The following is a 14,306-nucleotide window of genomic DNA, read 5'->3' as shown; positions in this document are numbered from 1 at the left end:
CTGAGTAATTTGCATAAAACAAATCACAGATCCACGGAAAATTCTGTTGCTTTGTCAAAAAAAATTATGGGTTTGAATTCCAATGTAAATGAGTTAACACAAAAACAATAATTTCTATTAAATCGTAACAATATTTTTTACAACAGTTTTCCAAATGTCTGTTTTGAATAAGAAGTTTTCTGTAAAAGTTGTATTTGTACAAGTAATTAAGTAGACAAATTAGTAGAAATACAAAGAGAAGACATATAACTGCCAAAATTAAATCTTTAAAACAAAAAGTAAATCATACATTTTAATAAGCTATTAAAGAAAATATATTCCAAACAAAAATTCAAAACTTTGTTGTCATTAGGCGCATGTTTTAAAATGGTGAAATAGATATAGTCAATACAAGCAATACATGTTATGGAACAAGAAAGCTTAGAATAAAAACTTTATAATGTTATTAATTTAAAAACCAACATTTTCACTTAAAGTTCCTTAGATAATGAATGACTATACAGTAAAAGATCAATCCTAGTTAATTGAAATAAATTACACAGAGTTAAAATTAGAAAATACAAACACATAAAATATCAAAATAAAATAAATAGCTGTGTAATTAAGAGCATAACATAAAACTGTAACTGTTTTAACTAACCTATTTAATTCACATTAAAGTTGATAATTTGATAACTGAATAAAAAGCACTTTATTTCAAACCAGCCATTTACAGTGGATTGAAATTTAGTTACAGTCACTGTCTGCAATTTCTGAGAGTTTATTATACAATTTTGATTTTCTTACATATATGGGTTTTTATCATTTTTTGTAATCTCATAGATATTACTTTTATAAATGTAGTGTAATATGTTTATGGTTTGTGAGCATAAAAGTAAAATTCACTGCATATCACAACACTTGCAATAGATTGTCAAATCCAGGGCCGTATTAAGCTTTGGCGGGCTCTATCATGTCCTGCGCCATCTGACGACACGGTCTCTTCAAATATACATACAATGGGGCCAAGTACAGGCCCCCTGAAGGCCCAGAGCCTGGTAAAATTGTCCGAAAAAACCAGTCTGAGTACGGGCCTGGACAAATCTTAATCTGCACTACAAGCCTGTACTGGCTGATATGAACAATGTTAAACCTCATACACTTTTATAATCCTATTTTAAATTTTAGAATATGCGAGATGTCTAATTTTAAAGATATAATTACAATGCATTAAAAAATTCGATATATTTTTACAGTAAATGGTTCTGAAAAAACCAGAAACTTTTTGTACTTAATCATTTAATATATTAAAAAATATATTCTTTACAAAAAAGAACCCATTAAGCATTTGCGTTTATATAACTATATCTTTAAAGTTTGACATCTCCCATAATGCTACGATAAAAATAAGGATGTGAAAGTACACAAGTTTTAACACTATTCTTATTGGAAAAAAAACTTAAGGTCGTTTTAACTAGAGACAGCTCTTAACAGTTCAATGTGACTCTATCCTGGGTGATGATAAGTATCCTAATCAGACTGAGAGCACACTAAGGCTTTCAACATTTTAAATTAAATTTTCAGTAATTAAAACTTTATGAGGTATTAAAGCTTTGTGAAACTAGCCTTACAACTAATTAATTTAAGTAAGTTTCTTAGTACATAAAAAAGTTAATTTTAAAAAGTTAATGTTAATATTTTTAGTGTTTAAATTCGTTTAATTTTCAATAATAACTTAGTTGGTAACTTGAATAAAAAACTTTGTCCAATTTAAGTCAGCTATGTTTTATAAAATCAAAATCTGGTCTTTCTATTATAATCTGTATTTTGCATATTATGTTGATGTAGTTTATTGATTAATCTGATACATTGTTGCGTGATTTATCTAAAAATGTAAAAATATAATACATGTGGTTAAGAAGTTGGGTTTCTGCTGAGAGTATACACGAACACTAATCTATAGTATATACTGCAATGTTCAGACAAGAACGTTCAGACAAGAACGTTGTCAAGTTGAAAGTGAGTAAGTGTGCATGTCTCAGGAGGTTGAGAAGGTCCTCAAAAACAATAGTCTATGTGTGATACCAGGTACAGGCTTTCACTACAAGAATTCAAACTCTTGTGGTTGGAATAACAATATATAATTACTTTATTTGTCAAACAATAGAAATATTGTGTGATAAGACTATATTGTATAAAAGTTACAGATTTACAATAATTTTACAGTTTACAGTCTTAAAAATATATAATACAAAATCAAACTTCTGCCAATGTTATCTCATTCTAAATCAAAATTTTGTGTTATTATTTAAGTGAATTAAATAAAATAAAAATTAATACATCTATTTTATTAACAATTTCAGAGGAGGTAATTGCTACTGATCTATAACTTCATTCATTGAGTAAATGCTTTTGTAATGAACAATTACTACTTTAAACCTTGGTACACTAAATAATCAGTACAAAAATCTACTATTACGCTTAATTAAAATTTTTTTAATTTTGTATCTTTTCTAAAGTTTATTTTTTTTTATTGAACATATTGGTTAAATACTATATAAAAACACATGTTATGTTAAACAATTATTTTTATTATTTAATTATGTAAATAATAAAAGTTTTCAAATAATTTCAATTTTTTTATTTAATTTTTTAAGACTTGATACATATTAGTTTAAAACAAAATAATTTGGATTTGATACACTGTTAAAAATTAAATTAGAAGGCACAAAACAGTTAGAAAATTGCACAGTTAGAATTGAGCTTGACTGTGGTAGACTTCAAAACATTCATCAGGCTTGGCATTGCATGTCTTGCAAAGATAAATGGTTTCTTTCCTCAGTCCTCTCTTCAAACACACGAAGCACCTAGCTGTTCCTTTTTTTCATAAAGTAAGTCTTTCCACTGTTAGGTTACTATATAAACAAACAATGCACGTTCAGCTGTTGTTTTCAAGAGCGAGTTTACCCGCTCCGAGCGTAGAGACGGCAGGCCGAGTGCGCGCGCAGGCGGTCACGGCGAACAAAAATCAGATGTTGTGACTGACGACAGCTGTTTTGATGTGTCACGCTCCACCAATATCACAATGGAAGACAAAAGAAGCACTCATGCACATTCTGACGGCATTTCGTGGAACTTAATGTTTATAATACGTTGTTAAGAGATACCGCGAATTATACCGCTTAGCGCGCTACGGGGAAATTACGATCGGCGATATATACCACTTGACGCGTACGAAGGGTTAATATGTTATTAAATTTTAATGGAGCAACTTCATTATGTATATATTTCAGAACAATCTTATTTCAGGTTATGATAGAAGATTTTCAAATAGATAGTAAGCTAAGCCCTTCTGGCCACATGTACTGCTATCCAAAGAGCAATAAATAGATTGAAGGGTCTGTTCAGATTTAGAGAACTGTTTCCAGTACAGCTGACACAGGCACTGATTTGTCAGTATTTTATTACTGCTACAGCATATGGAAATGGTATATCTGAGGGGAATATAGAAAGGATTTGAAGACTGCAAAGTTCAGATCTATGTTTGAGTTCAACCTTTAATATATGTGCCCTATGTATAAATAGCTTAAAACCTACTGGTTATGTACACTGGATGATATGATGTATGACACACAAGTTCTGATCTGCTGGCTGCCGAAATAGTTAATTGGGAAGCTGTAGTATTGGGAGGTCATTCAGCTTAGTATCGACCAGAAAAGAAGGCTTCATTTTTGTATAGTAAGCCTTAGAGTGGAATGTAGAAGTTATTCTTATTTTGATCCATAACTATGCAATGATTATCCTGAGTACATTAACACAGCCGATGTGTAACTTTCAATTACAATACCTTTAGATTTACATTAAAATTACAGACATTCTATTATATTATAATATATTATTATTGATATATTACAACATTTAGTTCTTTTTTCAATGTGATATTAAATATAAAACAATTTTGAACTGGATGTGTTTTCTACAAATACCTTACTATAAAAATACAAATAAAATAAATTATAAATGAGCATAACCTCGGAAATATCCAATAATTAAAGAAAAAAAATGTTTAAAGTTAATAAAATGTTAATCTTATCTTTATATATATATATATATATATATATATATATATATATATATATATATATATATATATATATATATTTCTTGTGTTCGTGTGTATGTGACTGAACTCCTCCAAAACGACTGGACCGATTTTGATGAAATTTTGTGTGTGTATTGAAGGGAATTCGAGAATGGTTTAGATTCATGATTTGGTTCAATTTAAATAGTTTATTTGATTAATTTTTGAATTATAAATTTATTGTTGTTGATGTTGGAGTGTATTATATTGGATCCGACAGACTGCGCTACGACATGTAATACAAAGCGAACTGATACTTAACAGCTGTTAATACTTTCAGCTGAAGTTCATCAAAGAGGCAGAAACATTTGTTTACATTTAAAATTGAGAAAATTGTTATTGTAAAGTGCTTGATCAGTAGAGTAATGCAGGTTGCATAGAAGACGTCATTGACTAATTTAAAATTCAGATTGCACCAATCTATATATATATATATATATATATATATATATATATATATATATATATATATATATATATAAAAGAAAGTCGTGTTAGTTACACTATTTATAACTCAAGAACGGCTGAACCGATTTGGCTGAAAATTGGTAGGGAGGTAGCTAAGAACTGGGAGAAGGACATAATGATACTTTTTATCCCGTTCCCGATTCAGGATTCCGCCCCACTGGTCTCTAAAAGTTACAAAAATACCCATAAGAAATGCATTGCAGCAAACATTTGTTATTAAGTGAAAGAGCCTGTTCAAATTTAATCAGCTGTTCTTTGTAAACATATATAATGCGAGAAAAGAAATATATGTTTATATCATTTAATTACTATTTTTAAATTTCTTTACACATCCTATAGTTTGAAAGAATAGAGTAAAAAAACTGTATCTTGAAAAAAACAATTGCCTGAATTCAAAAATGTAAACAAACAACTGTAAATTTGATTGACACTTTGACAGCTGCCTGTGTCATTTTTCTGGGTTACTCAGTCAAACGAAATGAAATCATGGCTACTGACATATAGATTGTCCTTTCAGTTTTACTTAATAATCAGTCAATCATGAAGTGATTTTTTTTTTTTACCTTTGCAATAATCTGTTGGTTTTTAAAAAAGACAAACAACTTATTACTTCGATTGCTTTCGGTTCGGATAACTTTGTTTCGCACGAAAACGATTTGCGAGTGTTTGTGAACATTGAGAGGATTATTATAAAGATGCCGCGACCCAGAAGATCAAATCTGTCTCAACAAAGCCGTAATGCAAGAAGGTTTCGTAATGTTGCGAACAATTCTACTGAAGAAGAACGTAAAATCGGACGACAAGAGCGTCGTGTTGGTATGGCCCGACTTCGTGCTTCTCAATCTCAAGAGCAAAGAGAGGAAGCCCGTGAAACAGCTCGCTTGGCTATGCGAAATCGGCGAGCTAATCGTACTGATCAACAACTAGATCAAGTTCGACACGCAAGAAGGAATACATCAGCTGTTGATTTGAATAGAGCATCATTTAGTTATGATTGCACTTATGATTACAGTTCGCATGTATCTGTACTTGGGCCATTCTCAAAGCCTTGCTGATTTTTACCAATATATCTTGACAAAAAAGTTGTTTTTAATTTTTTGATTTTTATTTATTTTGGTTTATTGTATCTTTTACTTTATTTTTGTACACAAGGTTCCAACATTGTGTTGTATTAAGTGCTTGTTTAAAGAGATTTTTTTCCTCAAGGAGAGAGTAACAAATCCTCACGACCGTCACAGTGCTTTTAAAATGATTTTTTCATATGTAAAAATACTCTTAATTACAATTATTGTTTAATGATTCATAAAACCTACATATAACAATTTCAAAAATCATGAAAATACATTCATAGATTTATATTAAAGTAACTTTTTTAGGTGATGTTGTTGCAAACATAGTATCATTCCCCAGAAAAAAGTACAATTTTGAGTATTTCCATAGTATTCGATGACTAACTTCAAACCTAAAATTTTTTTTAAGACAACCCATAATGAGTACTTTTCAAATATAGAGGTTTTTCAATAAAAAAAATGGACTGGTTCATGATTTAAATTTTTATTTGGCGTGTGAACGGTTGTGAGTAAGTGTGACGGTTGTGAGTGTTTCCTGATGTTTGTGAAAAAATGCAATTTTTCGTTAAAACTAACCTTTGAACTATAATATCATCGATGGTACTCAATTTTCTGTATTATTTATAATTTTTTGTTATTAGTTTAATGATATTTTTCCCAGTTTTTTTTACAGAAAAGGAAAATTACACACAGATTTGGATTCATTAGTTTATTATAAATTAATGCAAAAATTGTACTGAAACAAAACCTACAGTAGTTTTTTTATAAACATAATAAACCTAAAGAAAAAAAATTTAAAACATAGTTATAGAACAAAACAAAATTAAAAATGAAACAGAATTTGAGAATACGATCAAACTGTGAAACTTTACTGGAGCACAACCTATGTTGATAGACTATTTATTTCACGTTTAAAGTTATATCAAGGTCTTTAAAGGAAAAGATTCCTCTGTTTTGATGTGACCTCTGTTAAAACTTGAATTATATCTTTGAGTAGGACTGAGGCGATGTCCTCCGGCATCAGGGAAAATAAATTTTCCCACCAGTTGTTTTTCTCAAAAATGTCTACCTCGCAATCACCATCAGCATACATTTTCATCACTTGTCCAATATAATGGGTAACAGTCTTTTTGTTACAAAATCTCACTAGAACAAAGTCACCATCGGAAAGATCGTTGACAACACTTTCTGGTTGATTAGGAGAAGTAGGGCTAGTAGAATTTTTCCAACGTTTCATCTTCATCCCGAGCTATATACTTGATGATATATAATTCATTCGAGACTGTATTTTTTTGGATTGTAGACCACCTAAATCTTTAGTTAAGGAATAAAATAAAATTTATTGTTTATTTAACGATTAAACCTTATTAAACGTAACGAAATATTTTTTTTTTAAATTTAATATCATAGTATTAAAGCAAAGAGTACATATATTATCATTTTTCTGTTTAGCTGAAAAATATTTTTATTTTCATTACACTGAGATATTAAGATGAAATTAAACTGTAACAAACAATATTAGTTATAAGAAAAATATCAGTTTAAAATATATTTCCAAAAAACAAGACATGTGAAATATTTATGAATGAAGATATTAAATAAATAGTTTAAAAAGGATACTAGTAGACCGGCGTCGTAGAAGAGGTTGATATCAGCATTCAATAAGTTGTATGGTCATATGTTGTTTGATGGGTACACATTGTCTTGTTTCTGCAGTTTATGCACGACAAAAATCTACAGTTCAGCTTTTTTGGACCATCTTGAGAATTCCAGACAACCTGGTGAAGGATCATTGTATTCTTGATCGGCAGCAAATTTAAGTGTTTTTTTTTTTAAATATCATCGACTTCTATTATACTGGCTCCTTCAATTTGTAAAAATAAGTGGTCTCAAGTTGCTTACAGAGGCCAAGAACTGCTCAATGTTTGCTACATCTTTTCCCAGGACGAACTGCAGAGTCAGCTGTTCTTTTTACAGTACCGCCAACACCGTCAGCAATGCTTTTTCCGTGTCCAAGCCTCACTGAAATTGTAAGAAGCTATTTGGAACCAAACAATTTCATAAAGTGACAAAACAGGAAAATGTTACTCTTTATTCCTGTACTGTTTTGTAGGTCCATCGCTCATGATGTGTACCCTAGTAAACGTTCTCGTGATCTTCTTTTATCTTCCTAAATATAGGGAGAAGATGAGCCCAAATTGCAGCTGCATCATGACGATTACAATAAAGAGACTGTGCAAAATGTCCTGATTTTTTGATTACAGAGCTATCTTCACACATGGTTTTTAGCTAGGTAAGGCACCTGCATGAAGGGCAAGCTGTTCATTCGAAGCACCGAAATGACGACTTTGAATTTCACTTGAGTATTTCAGCTGGTAGTTTTCAGAAAAATCTAACACGTTGAATACTTCATCATCATTCAAATTAGTTCTCACATACTTTGAAAACTTGCTTTGGTTATGCACTCTAAACTTATGTTTCATGAAAAATACTATCTGAGAACATAACTTGTCTTTCAAAGTTTGTAATGTACATACGACTTTGACTTTCTTAGTAACTTTCACAAGTCTTGTCTGTCCATTTTTAACTCGTTCGTTCTCTGGAATTGTTTTCCATTCGTAGTGGTATGTAATTGAATCCAATGGTACATCACAGCTTTCATTGAATAAAATCTTGCTCGACTTGCACATCGTACATTCCCTATACATGCAAGTTTTCTTGGTCACATCACAGCAAAGGCTACTCACTAAATCGTTCAAATTAACATGTTCTATAACTTTATATTGTTTACATTTTTGAAATATGAATGAGAAGTTTTCCCATGGGTATTTGCACATGCAGGTATCTCGCTTGTTAGTAGGTCTATTAACTACCCAAAAAAGGTTTTAGTCTGCAAAAATGTGGATATGAAATCTTGGCGCCCTGGGTAGAAACAAACTTTTTGTGAAGAGCCAACATGGGAATCTGTTAGGTATCTTAATTGCTTTTTAATTTTTTTTCTAGTAATGGTATCTTTGCGTCCAGGAGTAGAGAAAGAATTTTGTTCATCATTCAATAAAGAATTTTTGCACTAAAACCTTGATGTTATGTGAATTTGCAATACGTTTTTTATTTCCAGGCTCTCTGTAACTGAGTACTCTTAACTGCCATATCGTTACCTACATTTTCACTGATGACTTTTGATTCAATGTTTGAATACGGCTCTAGAATGTTTTTTCTTCCACTTTTCAGTCTTTTTCTTTTGATGTTTCAATTGTTTTTCCAATTGCTTTATCTTTTTCCTGTATTTGTCTCTACTTTTTCGAAGTCTTTTTTTTCTGCTATCATTTTCATTGCCTCTTTGGTTTTCAAAAAACAGTTTCAATGTGTAAGTCTGTAGCTGCAGACGGTGAATTTGGTGGAGATTGTTCATCAACAAAGTTCTCAATTCGTTGCTGCTGAAGTTTATTTTTTGCGTGTTTATGGGTAACGCTTTCTCCATTCAGCTCTTTGTTTTCTCTTTCCACGTTCACTCAAGTCATTAATAATAGGAATCTTCTTTTCTTCTCTTCTTTTCCTACTGCGTTCTGTTTCTTTTTCTTTCATCATTAGCGTATTTTTCAGGATCTTCACGAAGCCTCTCTCGTTGTTTTCTTTTTCTCTCAGCTGGCAGCTTTTCTTTTGTCACTAGGGGGTGCCATCTTTTTTTTATTTCCATTACTTTGGTGGTGTATTCATTTCTATTCAAGTATAATAGTTACGTTCTGTAAAACCAATTAAATAAAAGAAATTGCTCTAAATCTAATAATAAATGAAAATAATTTAACTATTCTTTACGTGTTGAAATCTCAAATTTGTATTTTAATTTTTGTTAAAAATTATGTATTATAGTATAAATTAAGTTTTAGATATAATTTTTTTAATTCCTAATATTTAATAAGGAAACGTAATTTTATCATAAAATATATTATACAAGCAACATATATTATCATAAACTCTTTATCACTCACGACCGGCTAGATCTGCTCACGACCTGTCACTTTCTGGGTGTGACGGTCTTGTGACGGTCGTGAGTGTGGACGGTTGTGAGGACCGCATGGTTTATTATTTTTTGTAGGTACACCGAAACATAACCTCAATCGCCATTCCAACAACCACTTGTGTGAAGCAATGCACACACAGTTTATTTAAAGTTAAAACTTTGTAATTCTTTATTGACACTTAAAAATAGCATGACGGTCGTGAGTATAAAGGTTACGTAGGCATGGAATACTTACATAAATGATGGAAATACTGGAGAACTTCAAACAAAATCACCACATTACAGACCTGCGTCGTTCAAAGACACTTCCACTATTCCATCCAGCTTGGATATAAAACTACTAGTGACATCTGGCATCAGTTATGAAAACTAAAAGTTACTGTGACTGTCGTGAGTTTAAACTTGAGGACAGATTGAAAATGCTGCTTTTCACCAACTTTTACTTAAAAAAAAAAATACATCGAAATGAAATAATAATCAATACAAAATGCATTCTTTATTGAATCAAGACAACAAATAATTTTTTATTCCGAAAAGAGGCTGAAAAAAATTTAGTTCAAAACGGCATTCTTAGCTGGGGACAAAGGACGGTCGTGAGTTCAACCATAGTTTTAAGGAAAGAAAATGTGGAAATAAACATAAATTATGACCTTTAAAAATAAATATCTATTAAAAAAACATATTTTACTACGCATTCACCAAAAAATTGGGTTTTTATATTTAAAAAAATGCTTTAAAACTAAAAAGGACAGTAAAAAACCACCGCTATGAGAATTGCCCACTTATTGGTCCAATGGATGTTGTTTGTGGGCATTGTAGTGCATTGAAGTTTGTTGGAGAGTCGCTTGGATTGTGTTGTCTTAATGGCAAAGTAAAATTGCCAATACTGACTCCCCCTCTTGATCCATCACTAATCACAAAAATAACAATTGGTTGAGTGAGCGAGCAATCTTGGCAGCTAAGAACAAGGATGTGGATGACTTGAACTTTTTAATTCAGAGTCAAATTGATGGTACTCTGCAAACATTCAAATCTATTGATTGCGTAACAAATGAAGATGAGGCCACTAACTATCCAACTGAATTTTTAAACTCTTTTGATGTGCCCGGCTTACCACCCCATAATTTACTTTTGAAGGTTGGTGCAGTAGTCATAATGCTTCGCAATCTAAATCAACCAAAATTATACAATGGAACGCGTTTGGTTGTAAAAAAATTGATGATAAATGTGATTCACGCGAAGATTCTTAAAGGAAAATTTAAAGGTGAGGAAGTTCTTATTCCAAGGATTCCGATGATTCCTACCGATATGCCTTTTGAATTTAAACGAACTCAGTTTCCGATTCGTCTTGCATTTGCCATGACGTTTGTGGACTAAATTTAGAAAATCCATGTTTTTCTCATGGACAACTATATGTGGCATGTTCACGTGTCGGCAAACCATCTGCTTTATTCATTCTTGCACCTAATAACAAGACAAAAATGTTGTATATCACAATATCACTATCTCTGAAGAAAGAGAATCAATATTAATAAATTAATGTATCTGTGGCTTTGCTGCTTATTGCGATTTAAATTATTTTAGATAACTTACGAATTGTGTTTTTTATTTTGTTTTTCTACTTAAATTTCAGATTAGTCGTGAAGAAAAAAAATCACATAGGACCTAATTTGATTTATTTTTTACTTTGTCTTTTATTCTGCACATTTAAAGCACCAATGTGGATGCTGTGGACCCTTTAAAGCGGTACGAAGTTCGCCGGGTCAGCTAGTGATCAATAAACTATCTAATGCAACGAAAATACTATTAAACGCTATTATGAAAACAACCTCATTGTACAAATCCGTGAATGTTTGCACATAAGCATAAGGTAATCGAATTTGGTTAGATCGAAGGTAAATGAAAAAAGCCGAAAGAAGACGCTTTATGATCGAAATTGGTTTTCGTTGATACATTTTCTTGAAGGTACACTCCTCAATAATACTGGAAATATCTTAGACAGAAAATTAATTTTAACAGACCAAATTTGATTCTTTATAACCTAATTAGTTTATTGAGATTCATCCATATAAATTAATTGTTCTGAATAAGTTAACAACACCTAGCAAAAACGGAAATAAGGTACATACCTTCATAATGCGCCCAAGAGGCTCACGAAGGATCGACTATCAATTATCTCAGCAATGTTTAGAATGTGATAGAAAAAGAATACGTAAATATAGTGTACTGTTTTTCAACGGGAAATTGCGTGCGAAGCCGTGGGCAACTGCTAGTATTCCACAAATTCATCCATTATGTAGAATGCCCTGGAAAACAAATTTTGTTCAAGTTTCTTTTGAATGATTTGTCATTGGTTTCTAATTTAATATATTCTGGGAATTTGTTGTAATCTGACTCCTACTTAAGATGGAGAGTTTCTAAATAAATTTAGTCTGTGTTGCTGAAGTCTGGGGATTAGAATATATATTGTGTGTTGTGATTGTGATAATCCGTTCCCTTAAATGATTTATATTTAAATTTTAAATGAAGTTTGTTTAATCTACAGACTTATGTAATTAGTCTTTATTCCAGATGCTATGGAGAATAAAAGAGGTTAACAAGGAATCAGCTCTTCACTCTTAGATGACATACTTGATGACATATTGTTAAAACTTTTATTTGTATTAGTTAACTGAAAATAATCAGAGATCAACTGATAATACATAATCAGACATCTTATAATGTTATCTTTTACCCAACTATAGTAATGTTGAAATCTAAAGACAAAGTTATTCTTTAACTGTCACTTTGTATTAATACTACACAAGCCTTTAAACAATAAAATAACTTTAGAATACTTCTATTGTAAGCAATAAAAAATACGCTTTCCTATTTTTGCCCCTATGATGATGGGAGGTGTCTCAGTTTAATATTAATATGCATCAAAACGCTTTTTAGATTTTTCAGTATGTTATTTATTTTTAAGTTTGTTTAGTTTATATTTAAAATATTAAAAGATCCAAAACCTTAACAAGAAATGAGAAAAAGTGTTTGGACGCATTAATCATATCTTTTAACTTATAGCACAAAAAAATAAGGGCTTAAAAGGGTTTGCAGTTTGACATTATTCTTACATGGTAAAATTTAAGGTTGTTTAACTGCAGTTGACTCATAATATGATGAATAATAGGCAATTAGGGTAGAAATTTTGAGAAATGTTATAACATAACCTAGATAAAACAGGTGGACATAGAATGTGATTTTTAACACAATGTTTATGACTTTTAACTTCAGGAAACGTCATGTTTTTTATGAAATATCATACAGACAAATTAAATTCATCCTTATATGTATGTGTGTGTGTGTGTGTGTGTGTGTGTGTGTGTGTGTGTGTGTGTGTGTGTGTGTGTGTGTGTGTGTGTGTGTGTGTGTGTGTGTGTGTGTTTTTCACAACAGGATGTTCACAAAAGGGGTTCATACATTTCTGTGGGAGAGGGAATTCATAATTTCAATAAAAAAATGTCCTATAAATATAGGTCGAGATATGTGCCGTTTAGCCGCTAGGCGTCATTTAGTATTCTTCTTAAACAAAATAATATCTCTACAAATATTTAAGCTGAGGAAACCAAATTTGCCACATAGGTTTGAATAGATTAGAGAAAACTTAAAAAAATGTGTTATTTTCTTTAATATTAACAAAATTGCGTCTGTTGAAAATATTGAAGTCAAATAACAAAAAACCCATATAGTTATAACAATTCAATAGGAATATACTATTTGAGCAACTTTATTATAATTCCAATGGTATTTGTTTTGACGAAATCCATCAGTGCATAAGAGAACAAGACCACTTTAAAGATACGTTTGGACAAGCCGGGAGCGCCAAACGTGTCACAGTTGACAGGTATCAGTTGTTTCTTTGCTTGAAGTTTATTTTTGACGATGGAAGGATTGTGAAGGAAACAGGATTTTTCCGGACATTTGCCATCGTTCAGTGAAACAAGAAATCAGTAACACTACGTTTCGAGATTTGTAATCTGATCTCTTCATCAGGTAATAACTAACCTAATACATAATTACAAACTAGGTTAAAATAAACAAATCATACCAAAGCGTTGTGGCACGCCTCAGTCAGGAATCACAACCAACATGTTGTGTGTCAACTTCACTAACTCTAAAAACATGCACTTAATAAGAAACTATACACAACACTAATTATTAAAACTGAACTACAGAATACAGGTCACAATACGTCTGTATTCGTCTACCAACCACCTACGACTCAGTCAGTTGTTTGTTGCTCCTGCTCCTGTATATATAACACAAAAAAGGTATGTCCTTATCTCAATAGGGGGTTTCTATGATTCTGGTTTCATAGTCCTCCAAAATCCTGTAGTAAATATCTACAATTCCCCGTACCACTATAAAACATATTTTTCATTTGGCTACAAGCGTTAAAAAATTAACGTAAACCGAATACTTTTTTCAGCACTATATTGTCGTTATCGCTTCTCAAATGTAATGTGACTATGTTCCTCCTTTGGAGTATTGCTTCTGCGTCGACTTCGACTTCATCACAGAGTTCTTACTTTTGGCCACACTTCCTCCGCAAGTGGAAAACTCATGATTGCTGCCTTCGAACTCATAT

The sequence above is a fragment of the Homalodisca vitripennis genome, chromosome 4 (genome assembly GCF_021130785.1).
Source record: "Homalodisca vitripennis isolate AUS2020 chromosome 4, UT_GWSS_2.1, whole genome shotgun sequence".
Lineage (NCBI taxonomy): Eukaryota > Metazoa > Arthropoda > Insecta > Hemiptera > Cicadellidae > Homalodisca > Homalodisca vitripennis.
This window is presented reverse-complemented; position numbering follows the sequence as displayed.